The sequence below is a fragment of the Mastomys coucha genome, unplaced genomic scaffold, assembly GCF_008632895.1.
Source record: "Mastomys coucha isolate ucsf_1 unplaced genomic scaffold, UCSF_Mcou_1 pScaffold23, whole genome shotgun sequence".
In the NCBI taxonomy this organism is placed as follows: domain Eukaryota; kingdom Metazoa; phylum Chordata; class Mammalia; order Rodentia; family Muridae; genus Mastomys; species Mastomys coucha.
Genome location: NW_022196906.1, coordinates 12,640,147 through 12,652,504, shown reverse-complemented (window position 1 = coordinate 12,652,504; position 12,358 = coordinate 12,640,147). Strand labels below are relative to the sequence as shown.

At 35.2% G+C, this 12,358-nt stretch overlaps 1 pseudogene; it reads right to left on the bottom strand.

Moving 5' to 3' along the window:
* Positions 1-733: 733 nt before the first annotated feature.
* On the bottom strand, positions 734-1,571 carry LOC116073196 (annotated as a pseudogene).
* Positions 1,572-12,358: the final 10,787 nt, after the last annotated feature.

Genomic DNA, 12,358 nt, shown 5'->3' with positions numbered 1-12,358 from the left:
AAAAAAAAAAAAAAAAAAGAAAACAAACAAAAACAAAAAAAGAAGAAAGAAATAAAGAAAAGAAAAGAAACCATGTGGCAATTAAGTTTGAAGGAATGGTTCAGTGGTTAAGAGTACTTGCTGCTTTTCTAGAAGCTATCTTCCCAGAACCATGGTTAAGCAGCTATAACCACCAGAGTTTCTGCTCAACAGGATCTAAAACACTTGGCTGGCCTCTATAGTTAATCTCACACAAGTGGAATACATAATGCACAGACAAATGCACATATATGCACATATACATGTTTCTAAAAGCAAAACTATAGTGGGCTAGAGAAATTGTTTGGTGGTATAACCAGTGCCTGTGCCACTAGAGGACCAAGATTCAATTCCCACCTCCTACTTGGCAGCTACCTACCATTTGCAGCTCTAGGTTCACAGTATCTGACACCCTCTTCTCCTAATCTCCTAATCTCCTACTTGGCAGCTACCAACCATTTACAGCTCTGGATCCAGGGTATCTAACACCCTCTCCTGGCCTATATGAGAACTAGGCATAATGATGGTATTGTTTCATACATATAGGCAAAACACGCAATAAAAATAATAGGTAGAATTATGTAAAAATTAAATTTCTGTGTCGATATTCAAGGAAGTAAAATCAAATCAAGATAGATGAAAAACCAAACTGTATCAGGACAAATCCTATAAATTTGAAGTACACTAGATGTCAGAGCCAAAAGTTCATCCCACATCAGAGAAGAGAAGCTGTCCTACCAATTACCTTCTTCAGTGCCTCCTTCATATCCCTATTCCTCATACTATAGATAAAGGGATTCATCATTGGAGGAACTATTGTATACATCACTGAAGCCACAGCAATCTTCTTTGGTGAATCAATTACATTTGAGGTAATGTATACACCAAAACCTGTCCCATAGAACAAGGAAACAACTGACAAATGAGACCCACAGGTGAAAAAGGCTTTGTACTTTCCTTCTGATGAATACTGTAGAAACAATGTGAACATAAGAGAAAATTATTCCCTAGATAGGAACACCAGCAAAAATAGAAACTGTAACAAATATCAGGATGTTGTTGATGAGGCTGTCAGAAAAGGCAAGCTTCAGGATTTGTGTCATTTCACAGACGAAGTGGAAGATTTACAGGTCTGTGCAGAAGGACAAGCACAGCACCATCAGGCTATGCAGCAGACCATTTACAATACTAATGAATAGGGAGATAAGAACAAGAATAACACATAAACAGGGGTTCATGAGGACTGTATGCCTTAGAGGATAACAAATGGATATGTAGTGATCCTCTGATCCTGTGTTTGTATATTCACCAACATCTTTGGGATTGTGATGTTGAATAAACACATGTCAATAAAACAGATGAAAAATAAAGAAATACATGGGGGTATGAAGATGGAAGTCACAGTTGATGACCAAAGTTATAAGATTTCCAGAAATGATGATCAAGTATATGCATAGAAAAAGACTAAAGATGAATGGTTGAAGCTCTGTGTCATCTGTGAGTCCATGTAGAAAAATATCCAAAACAACTGATTTGTTGTCAACTTCCATGTTACAAATGAATCATAAGGAAAGGGGGCAAGAAGTTATCAAAATGCAGGAAAGATGAGTAGCACTGTAAAGTTAGATTTGTAAGAAAAGAACCTTATATATGCCCTAGTCTTTCCAATTTTGCCCTCTATTACAATTAGGAATGCAACATGAAGAAATTAATTTGAAGGCAATACCATCTAGTTTGTCCTACCTAGCTATGGCTATCTAGTAATTAATATCCAAAATGAACTTCATTCCACCCTTCTACTATCAGCACAAGAATTATAACACAAGCTTGAATAAATACTAAAAGTGATTATATTTGAAAAAGGGGCTTTTTTATCAATAAAATTTACCTACCATTACAAAAGGATAACAATAAAAAATGATTCAGATAGAGTTTCAGTAGAAAGTTTCATGGTAATATTTCTGTACTGAGTTGATAAGAGGAGAACAATTGTGTGGAATATTTCTAATTGTCTTATGCATGCTTTTCTGTTTCACCATGTGATAATTTAAAAATCCCTCCTTCATTTCTGAAAATTGGTCATGTGGTCTGTATTTTTTTGTTTATCCTCCAGAATGATGTAAATATCACACCTGCAATTGTAAATGGAAGCAATCTCTCTTAGAAATGCAAACAGACTACAGGAAAAAAAGTTTCTAGTTAAATATGAATTATCTCTGAACTGAGTACAAGATATTTCAAGATTTTTGAAATGCTGTTAAGTAGATCACAAGCTGAATGCTTTATCTCTTTATCTCAGGAAACTTGATGGTCAAAGCTCCTCATTAAACAAACTACTAAGATTCTGTACAAACTAGAGGTTCTTTATCTTTTTCATGGTATCATTTAGGATGGATCTAATTCTATTTTTAGGATTATGTTCTATTTATATGTACACAGTTGTAGCTGTCCAAGTTTTCAACTATCATAAAAATTCAAACAAGATTATCTTGCCTATGCATCATCTCTGTTGACTTAAAAATAATTTTTGTTCATTCTCTACTGTAAATTTCTTTTCTGTTTCTTAAGATCACTGCTGATAGTAAGACAGTGGTAAAATATGATTCTTCACACTGAATTTGTGAAACATCAATTTTTCACAATTGTTTGCAACTACTTTTCTTATGAAAGAAGATAATGTGTTTAACTTAGGTGTTTGTTTACTATTGCATTTTTAGATTTTTAAAATTTTATTTAAATGTTTTCCTTTTGGCTATTGTTTTGTTTAAAGCTGAACATTATTCAGAGAGTAAGAAGGCATGTGATTAATTCCCTTAAACCAAACAAACCAATCAGCCTTATAACTCATCTCCTCAAGTATGCTTTCTGGAGTGGAGAAAAAAAAAATCAAACATTCCACAGCTCAGTCTTGTTCTTATTGAGCTACATTTCCAAGACTTGTGATACATCTCCCTCCTTCCTGTCACCTCCCCACCCACATATGTGTAGAATTTTAAATGTTTCTGCTATACTAGGTTTCCTTATGGTACTTCAAATACCCCTTAGTTTTATCTATACCTCCCTGTATTTCTTAACTCATCCCTTCCTTCCACATGATCACTTGGTCCTCTAGATCCAAGCCAGTCTCTTCCTTCCTCATGTGTCCATATATATATCCTATTTTCTCATTCTAGGGACATTTTCCTACTACCTAGTCCCTTTATTTTTAACTTTTATGCATATACTGATTACATGCTGGTAATCAAAGACTTAAGAGCTAACATTCATTAAAAAAATGAAATAAATATCTTTCTTTTCTGTGTAGATTGCCACACTCAAGACAATTTTTTCTAGGTCTATCTATTTATCTGCAAAGATCATGATTTTATTTTGTAATAGCTGAGTAAATTCCGTTGTGTTGATGTACCATATTTTCTTTATCCATTCATCCAATGAGAAAGTTCTAGATTGTTTCAAGTTTCTGATTATTATGAATAAACAAACAATAAGCCTATTTGACCAATTACCAGTGTAGTACAATATACAGTGTTTGGGTGTTTGCCCCAAAATCTATTCCCAGCTTCTTAAAGAATCACTGCAACTATTTCCACAGTAGCTGTACAGGTTTATATTCAAGCAACAGTGAGTAATTGTTCATCTTACTCTACATGCAGACCAGCATGAGCAGTCATTCATTTTATTGATCGTGGACTTTCAGTTTGTTCTAGGTGAAATCTAAAAGTAGTTTTGATTAGCATTTTCCTAATGTTGAGCATTGCTGTATTATTCAGCCACTTATGATTTATCCTTTAAAATTTCTTCTCTTACTTCTGCATCTCACTTTTTAAATTATTTGTTTGGTTGATGTACATTTTAGATGTCACAACTCTATCAGACATGATTGATAAAATTTTTTCTCATCCTGTAGCCTGACATGTTATCCAAATAATGGTGTTCTTTGTCATAGTGCTCTGTTGGTCATAGTGCCTGAAATATCAGACTTTTTATGTGACAAAGAGTTTATGATAATTGTTTTTTATAAGAATTATGGTATTTGGCTTTATGTTGAGGTCCTTTATTCATTAGGAGCTAAATTTGTACGGGGGATAAATATATATCTATTGGCATTCTTGTAAATGCAGCATACAGCATGACCAGCGCAATTGTTCAAGATACTGTCTTTATACAATATGAATTTTTAAATTCTTTTTTGAAATTCATGCATCCATAGATATGTTCCCTTATACTTGGATCTTCAGTTCTATTTCCATGATCAAGGTGTCTGTTTTATGGCAATATCATATTGGCCTTATTACTATAGTTCTGTAATACAATTTGAAATCTGGGATATTTATACCTACAGCAGGTTTTTAAAATATTTTTATCATTTAGTTTGGTTTTAATTGTCCTGATTTTGTGTGTGTATGTGTGTTTCCATATGAAGCTGAAAATTGTCCTTTTAATTTCTGTGAAGTATTATCTTTGCATTTTGATGAGGATTGTATTGAACTTATAGATTGGCCAATTTTACTATATTAATAATAGTGACTCATAAGCATTGATGATTTTTATATATTCTCATGTATTTTTCAAATTCTTTTCTCAACTATCTTAAAGCTTTTATTATACAAGTCTTTTACTGGCTTGACTAGAATTAAACTAAGATATATTATTTGATGCTATCATGAAAGATATTATTTATCTTCTTTTTTTTCTTCAGTCTGAAATTTGTGCATAGAAAGACTGATTATATAGTCTGATACTTTTTAAAAAGTGATTCTTAGCAGTACAACAATCCTAGTGTTGCTTAGGTATAAAAGCATATCACTTATAAATATAGCTTGGCTTGTTTTCTATTTATATCCCTTTTAGGTCTTTACATTGTCTTATAATTCTTGCAAAGAATTCTAGAACCATTTTGAAAAAAGTACAGGAAAAGTACACATCATGTCCTGCTCTTGATTTTAGTGGAAATGCTTTGACTTACTCTATATTTATGCTTATATTATTTGCAGGTACGTTTTTCAAGGACTTAATTATGTTGAGATATATTATCTGTCCCACTATTTTCTACAAAATGTTTATTTTAAAAGGATGTAGAATTTTACAAAAGGCCTTTCTTCATTTAATAAGATTATCATTGGTTTCTGTCCCTTGGTCTGTTTATTTGGTAGATAATGCTTATTGCTTTCTGGGTATAAGAAAGACATTTGTCATGCTGTGTGAAGTATATAACTGGGTAAGGTACCTACATTCCTTAATGAAATTGGTCGAAGCACTTGAAAAAGAGCCTAAATATCTATCTACAGGAATGGACATAGACATAGAGAGGCCTTTGAGCTCAAACAACCTCCCTGAAGGAATAGATTCCATCAGTGAGAGACTTGATAGGAGTTGTTAGTGATACAAGAGAGACAATGGCACTTATGGAGGGGGAAGATGTTGGAGGGCAGTAGGTTAGGGAAATGACAATGCCTATAGACATTTAGAAGTGAGATCAGTGAGTAGATGAATTTTGGGAGAGGAGATGAAAGTGTTGGTTGAGAGGCTGAGGAAGGAATTGAGGAATTGTTGGTGGGACTGGAGGATTTGATTTTGGTTGTGATGGAGCAAGATCCTTTATGGCTAAATCAAAGGCAGAGTGAGCTATGGACCCAAGACTATGGTTATCCTTGTAAGTAGCTTTGGCCTCTGGCAGGAAGATTTTATATGTGTGGCAAGAGATATAGAGGTAAGAAATGGAAGCCTTGAATCTAGGGTGCTTCAGATCATTTTCCAGAACATTGGCAAAAGTTTTTGGTATATATTATAATTTGGAGATCAAATATGCAATTCCTGGTCAAAGACACTAATAATTCATCTTATATTGAGGCAAGATTGTGTTTCAATAGAAAATAAGATGACAAGCTAAATAACATCAACGATTCCAAGAGAAAAAGGAAGCTCAAAAAGACATGCAAGCACAGTGGAAGCATGTGAGTTAAACTGGAAGTACTTTAGAGTTGGTGAAACAAAGATTTCTGGGAAGTTGACAGTAAAGAAATCCTAGTATTAGGTCAAAAAATTGATTGAAAACAACAAGAAAAATATTTCTCTCCATGTCCAGTCACTGGAGCATTACTAGGAAACTTGCTAGAAGGAGATCATCATTGTATAGGGACACCAGGAGGTAGGATTTGCACATCCAAGGATGCAGGAACAATTAAATACAGTGAGACTTGGGGGTAAGTGCAGTAGCACAGAGACTCATTCAGGAAGGTGTAGAAAAGTAGGCTAGTATACTAGCATGACTTTGTAGAAAAGTAGAATATACCCAGGCTTCTCTGTAGGAAAGGTGCCCAGGAAGCTCTCTAGAATATTCACCTGGATTGATCTGTCATGGCTCTTACACAATTAGATGAGAGGAGACAAGTAGAAAAAGTATGTGGAAAGAAGTTGCTGAAGAAATGGACTCTAAAATTGAGAGTCAGCTATGATAGGTGACAGGCCAAATAGGCAAATAACCCATACCATAAGATAGATCAATTGGAAGTTTTGGGTTCATTTAAAATGATCAAAAGACCAAAGAAGAACTTAAGGATCTCTCCCAGGTCTCAGCACAAATTTAAATAGGAGCTTCAAAACAAAACAAAACAAAAACAAAAACAAAAAAACAAAAAAGACAACAAAACAACAACAACAACAACAAAAAAAAAAACACTGAACACAGAAAAAAATCCATAGAAAATAGTAGATTTAAGCAAAAACTATCAGGCCAACTCAGAGAGCAGAGAACAGTGTCAGTTTAGAAAAAGTGTCCTTTATGTAAAGCAAAAAGGAGACTAGCCAACTCAAATACTGAAATAGCAAGGTGGGATACCATGGACACTCTGGAGATGCATCAGTTATGAACAAAAGAATTCAGGAGGCAACTGTCACAGACAGAGAATTTCAACTGTGACTGCTGCAAACTGGTGTGCTCATTCAACCAATAAGTGCTTTGTGAAAAGACCCTTTTGAGAACCCTTACCCTGAAACATCAGCATTGCCATATTAGTCTCACTGTCTTGGAGGCCTAACCGTGAGGATGCCAAAAAGTATTGAGTTACTTCATTACTCAGACATTTAGAAGAATGTGTTGCAAGAGAATCTGATGGCCCTACTTGCTGAGTCCTCTTGGGCACTTCAAGCTGCCCTAAGCAGTCTCTCATCCCTGGCCAATCTCCATAATCTTGTCACCTCTCCACTCACCTTCATCAAAACTGTGGATCACAAACCATATATTTAATATTCCCTGTATCTAACCACTTTTCCTGCCTGTTGAGTCATCTGAGCTACCCCAAGCTTCCAGGAGCAGTCTGCTATGCCAAGCTTACCTTCATTCTCTTGTTAACTCTCCACCCATCTTCATCAGACCTGCAGATCCCAAACCACACAAGTGAGATTACATTCCCTGACTTATCTTCTCTATACACTAAGTTCTCTGGAGCACCCTAAGCTGCCAGAGCAGTCTGTTATCCCTGGTGTTTTCTCATCACCTCTCAGCCTACCTTCATCAGACCTGCTGACCCAAACCCATACAGCATAATGATACCCCTCAGAGGTCTGTAATACCAGGATCATCAAGGCTAAGCCCCTCCCCATACTTGCAGAACAAAAACATCCAGAGACCAAAACTATCTATATGGATACAAGTTGTAGAAAAAACACAATCAACAAAAGCCAGGGTAATATGACAATTTCAGAGCACACCTACCCTACTACAGGGAACCCTGGTTATCCTAACACAACTGAAATTCAAGTAAATGACCTTAAATCCAATCATAAAGAGATGATAGAGGCCTTCAAAGAGGAGATAAATAAATCCCTTAAAGAAATACAGGGAAATACAATCAAAGAAGTAAAGGTCCTTAAGTAGGAAAGAAAAAAATCTCTTAAAGAAATACAGGAAAATATAATTATTTTATATGAAAGAAATGAACAAAGCTGTTTGAGACCTGAAAATGAAAATATAACCAATAAAAGAAACATAAACTGAGTGTGTTCTGGAGATGGCAAACCTACAAAAGAGAACAGGAACAATGATAGAAGCATCAACAACAAAAGCATACAAAAGATGGAGAAGAGAATTTAGTGCATAAAAGATACAAAAAAGGCATTAATACATTAGTCAAAGAAAATGATATTCTAAAAAAATTTTGTCACAAACCATCCAGGAAATCTGGAGTACCATGAAAAGACCTAACATAAGAATAATAGGGACAGAAAAAGGTGTCAAACAACAGCTCCAAAACTCAGAAAATATTCTCAATAAAACCACAGAAGAAAACTTTTACAATCTAAATAAAGAGATGCTTATAAACATACTAGAAGCTTATAATACACCAATTAGGTTGGACTAAAAAAATTCTCCAACAACATAATAATAATCTGCAGAAGAAAGAATATTAAAAGCATCAAGGGGAAAAGTCAGGCAACATACAAAAAAATGACCTATCAGAATTAAGCCTGACCTTTCAACAGAGACTCTAAAAGCTAGAAGAACCTGTTCAGATACCGTGCAACCTTCAAAAAACCACAGACATTAACCTAGATTACTATACCCAGCAAAACTCTCACTCATCATAGATAGAGAAAATAAAATATTTCAAGACAAATCCAAAAATGATAAAATATGTATCCATAAATCCAGGCATTTAGAAATTACTAAATGAAAAACTCTGATCCAAAAAGAATAACTATATCCAGGAAAAAAGCAAGAACTATAATATCATACCAGCAAAAATAAGGAAACATATACGAACAAACAGACATACTAACACCACAAACATCAAAATAACATATATAACCAACCTCCACTTATTAATATCTCTCAACATCAGTAGACTCAATTCTCTATGAAAAAGACACAGGCTAGCAGAATGCTTTTGAAACAGGACCTTTCATTCTACTGCATAAAGAAACACACCTCAAAAGAAAGGTAGAAATTACTTCAGAAGAAGGGCTATAAAATGTTTGCCAAGCAAATATACCCAAGAAGCAAGCTGGAGTAGCTATTCTAATTTCTAAGAAAGCAGACTTTCACCTAAAATTACTCAAAAGAAAGAGGGAAGGATAATTAATACTCATCAAATTAAAAATTAACCACAATGTTACCAATTCTGAACATATATGCCCCAAATTTAAGGGCACACACATTTGTAAAACAAACATTGCCAAAGCTTAAATTATACATTTAACCTAATACGTTAATAGTGGTAGACTTCAACACCCCACACTCACCAACTGACAGGTCATCAAGACAAAAACTAAACAGAGAAATAAGGAAACTAACAGATAATATGAACTAAATGAACCTAACAGAAATCTATGGAATATTTCACTCAAACAAAAAAGAATATAACTTCTTCTCAGCACCCCATGGAAACTATCCCAAAATTTTACCATATAACTGGTCACAAAGCAAGCTTCAAAAGATATAATAAAATGAAATAATGCTTTGTATCTTATCAGATGAACCTGAGTTAAAGCTGGACTCCACAACAACAGAAACACCTGAAAACTTACACACTGTGGAAATTGAAAAACTTTCTCCTCAGTAATTTCTGTGTAAGGAAGAAATAAAGAAAGAACTTAAAAACTTTTTATAATTCAATGAAAATGAAAGCACAACATACTCAGAGTTATAGGACACAATGAAAGCAGAGCTAAGAGTAAAGTTCATAACATTAAGTGCCCCCATAAAGAAATTAGAAACTTCTACCAGTAATTTAAAAGTAGACTTGAGAGCTGTAGAAAAAAAGAAGCAAATCCACTGAAGAGGAGAAGTCAGAAAATAATCAAGATCAAGACTGAAATCAATCAGTTATAAATAAAGAAAACAATACACAGAATAAACTAAACCAAAAGTTGATTCATTGAGAAAATTAACAAGACAGATAAACGTTTAGCCAAACTAACCAAAGCACAAAGAAATAGTATCCAAATAAACAAAATCAGAAATGAAAAGAGAGATAGAACAACAGATAATTGGGCAACTCAAAGAATAATTAGATCTTACTTAAAAGCCTATCTCCACAAAATTGGAAAATCAAATGAAATTGATGGTTTAGTAGACAGATACTACTTAACAATGTTAAATCAAAATCAGATAAACTATTTAAATAGCCCTATGACCCCTAAGAAAATAGAAAGAGTTATTATTAGTTTCCCAACCGAAATGCCCAAGGACAAATTATTTTAGTGTAGAATTCTACCAGACTTCCAAAGAAGAGCTACTACCAATACTTCTCAAACTATTCCAGAAAATAAGAACAGAAAGAACACTACCAAACACATTCTATGAAACCAATCATCCTGATACCTAAACCACACAAAGAGCCAACAAGGAAAGAGAATTTCAGACCAATTTCTCTTATGAAAACTAATACAAAAGTGCTCAATAAAATACTCCCACACTAAATGCAGAAACCCATCAAAAGCCTCATCCATGACGATAATGTAAGCATCATCCCAGGAATTCTGATATGGCTCAATATACAAAATTCTACCAACATAGTTCACATATAAACAAAATGAAAGAAAAAATAACATGATTATCACATTAGATACTTGCTACGCACACTCGTCTACTCCAATCACATCCAAAATATCGGGGATAAAATCCTGATAAAGGTTAAGAGGCAATAAGAATCCAAAAGGAAATCTGTGCCTCCTGGATTTCAGACTAGTCGTTGGTATCACCTAACTCAGATGTGTTCCAGATTAGTCTTTCCAATCGTTAACACAGCCTCATAATTAGGCATAACAGTACCCCAAGAAATGATTCGTAAATGGTTAAGATTGGGCATTCTCTCCTGGCCGACACAATATTTCTAACCTATCTTGGTTTATTACCAAGCTCCCCATAACTTGTAATTTCTCTCTAGGATACTGCCTTGCTAGAGCTAGCAACAGAGGTTGAGTACATTCTTTAGGGCAATAGATAACTTAATGTTTTATGTACTAGATCGTAATCAATCGAAGGGCTTTCATTCAAAGACATTAGCTAGAAGTGTTAGGTCAGGTCGGAACTCCCCACTGCCTGCCCCAGGCTAGAACCAGAGAATTAGCAGGAAATGCTAGATTGAAATCTCCAGGTCATTGCCTTCAGCAGAACCAGAGAATTAGCATAGGAATATAAAAATACCTCAACAGGGAGGGCTCCACTCCTCTTCCTCCTGGTTCACATCTAGATACCAGACCCTGCTGACCTTGGTGTGGAGGTCACTTGCCTATGTGACTTCAGCTTTGCATCCGCTGCAGTAACCCCCACCTGCCTACGTGACTCTTGACATCTGCCCTGCTTGCTGTATGCTACTTAAGCCTGCATTTACTTTGTATAGGAGGAGAAGGACAGGGAGAAGAAGAAGGACTGTGAGAAGAAGAAGGACTGGGACTCATGCTGCACTTGCACTGGTGCTCAGACTAAGACTAGAATTTAGATGGGCTAGGACTCTGATTCATGCAATCTGCAGTCCCTGAGCCCAGAGTTCTTGGGCCAGGGGGATGCAGCACCAGTTCAGAGGAGATAGCTGCTGCTTTAGACCCAGTATGTTTCAGATAGCCTCAGATGTACCTCAACTATTGAGGTGCCAGATTTACCATCTCTCTTTTGCAATGACTGTAAAAGTCTGATTCCATTTCTAAGAAATACATTTAGATCCTATACTTCATGTGTCGTCTCTGCCATCATTTCTTCGCCTACGCCTTGTCGACCTGACTAGGATCCCCATTTCTCCCGCGGGTTGAGGGAGGCCCAGATCAGCCAGCCCACGTCAGATACTGAAAAAGACTCTTACAAAATTCAATACCCCTTCATGTTAAAAGTAACATTGCTGTAAACATTGGTTTACAGCAAACCAATGGAGAGAAACTCAAAGCAGTTATATTAAAATCAAGGACAATACAAGGCTGTCTACTCTTTTCCTAGCTATTGAATATAGTACTTGAAGTTCTTGCCAGAGCAATAAGGCAACAAGAGAGCAAGTGGATATAAACTGAAAAGGAAAAAGCCAAAGTATTGCTATTTGTAGATGATATACTACTATATGTAATTGACTCAAAAATTCTACCAGAGAACTCTTACAACTGATAAACACTTTTAGGAAAATGCCTGGAAACATTTTAATTCACAGAAATCAGTAGCTCTCCAATGTACAAATGATACATTGCATGTAGTCCAAGAAAGAAATTAGGGAAATAGCAACCTTTACAATGGCTATGAATAATATAAAATAACTTGTTATAATTCTAACCAAGCAAGTAAAAGAGCTATATGACTAGAACATTAAGTTAATGAAGAAAGAAGCTGAAGAAGATATCAGAAGAAGGAAAGACACCC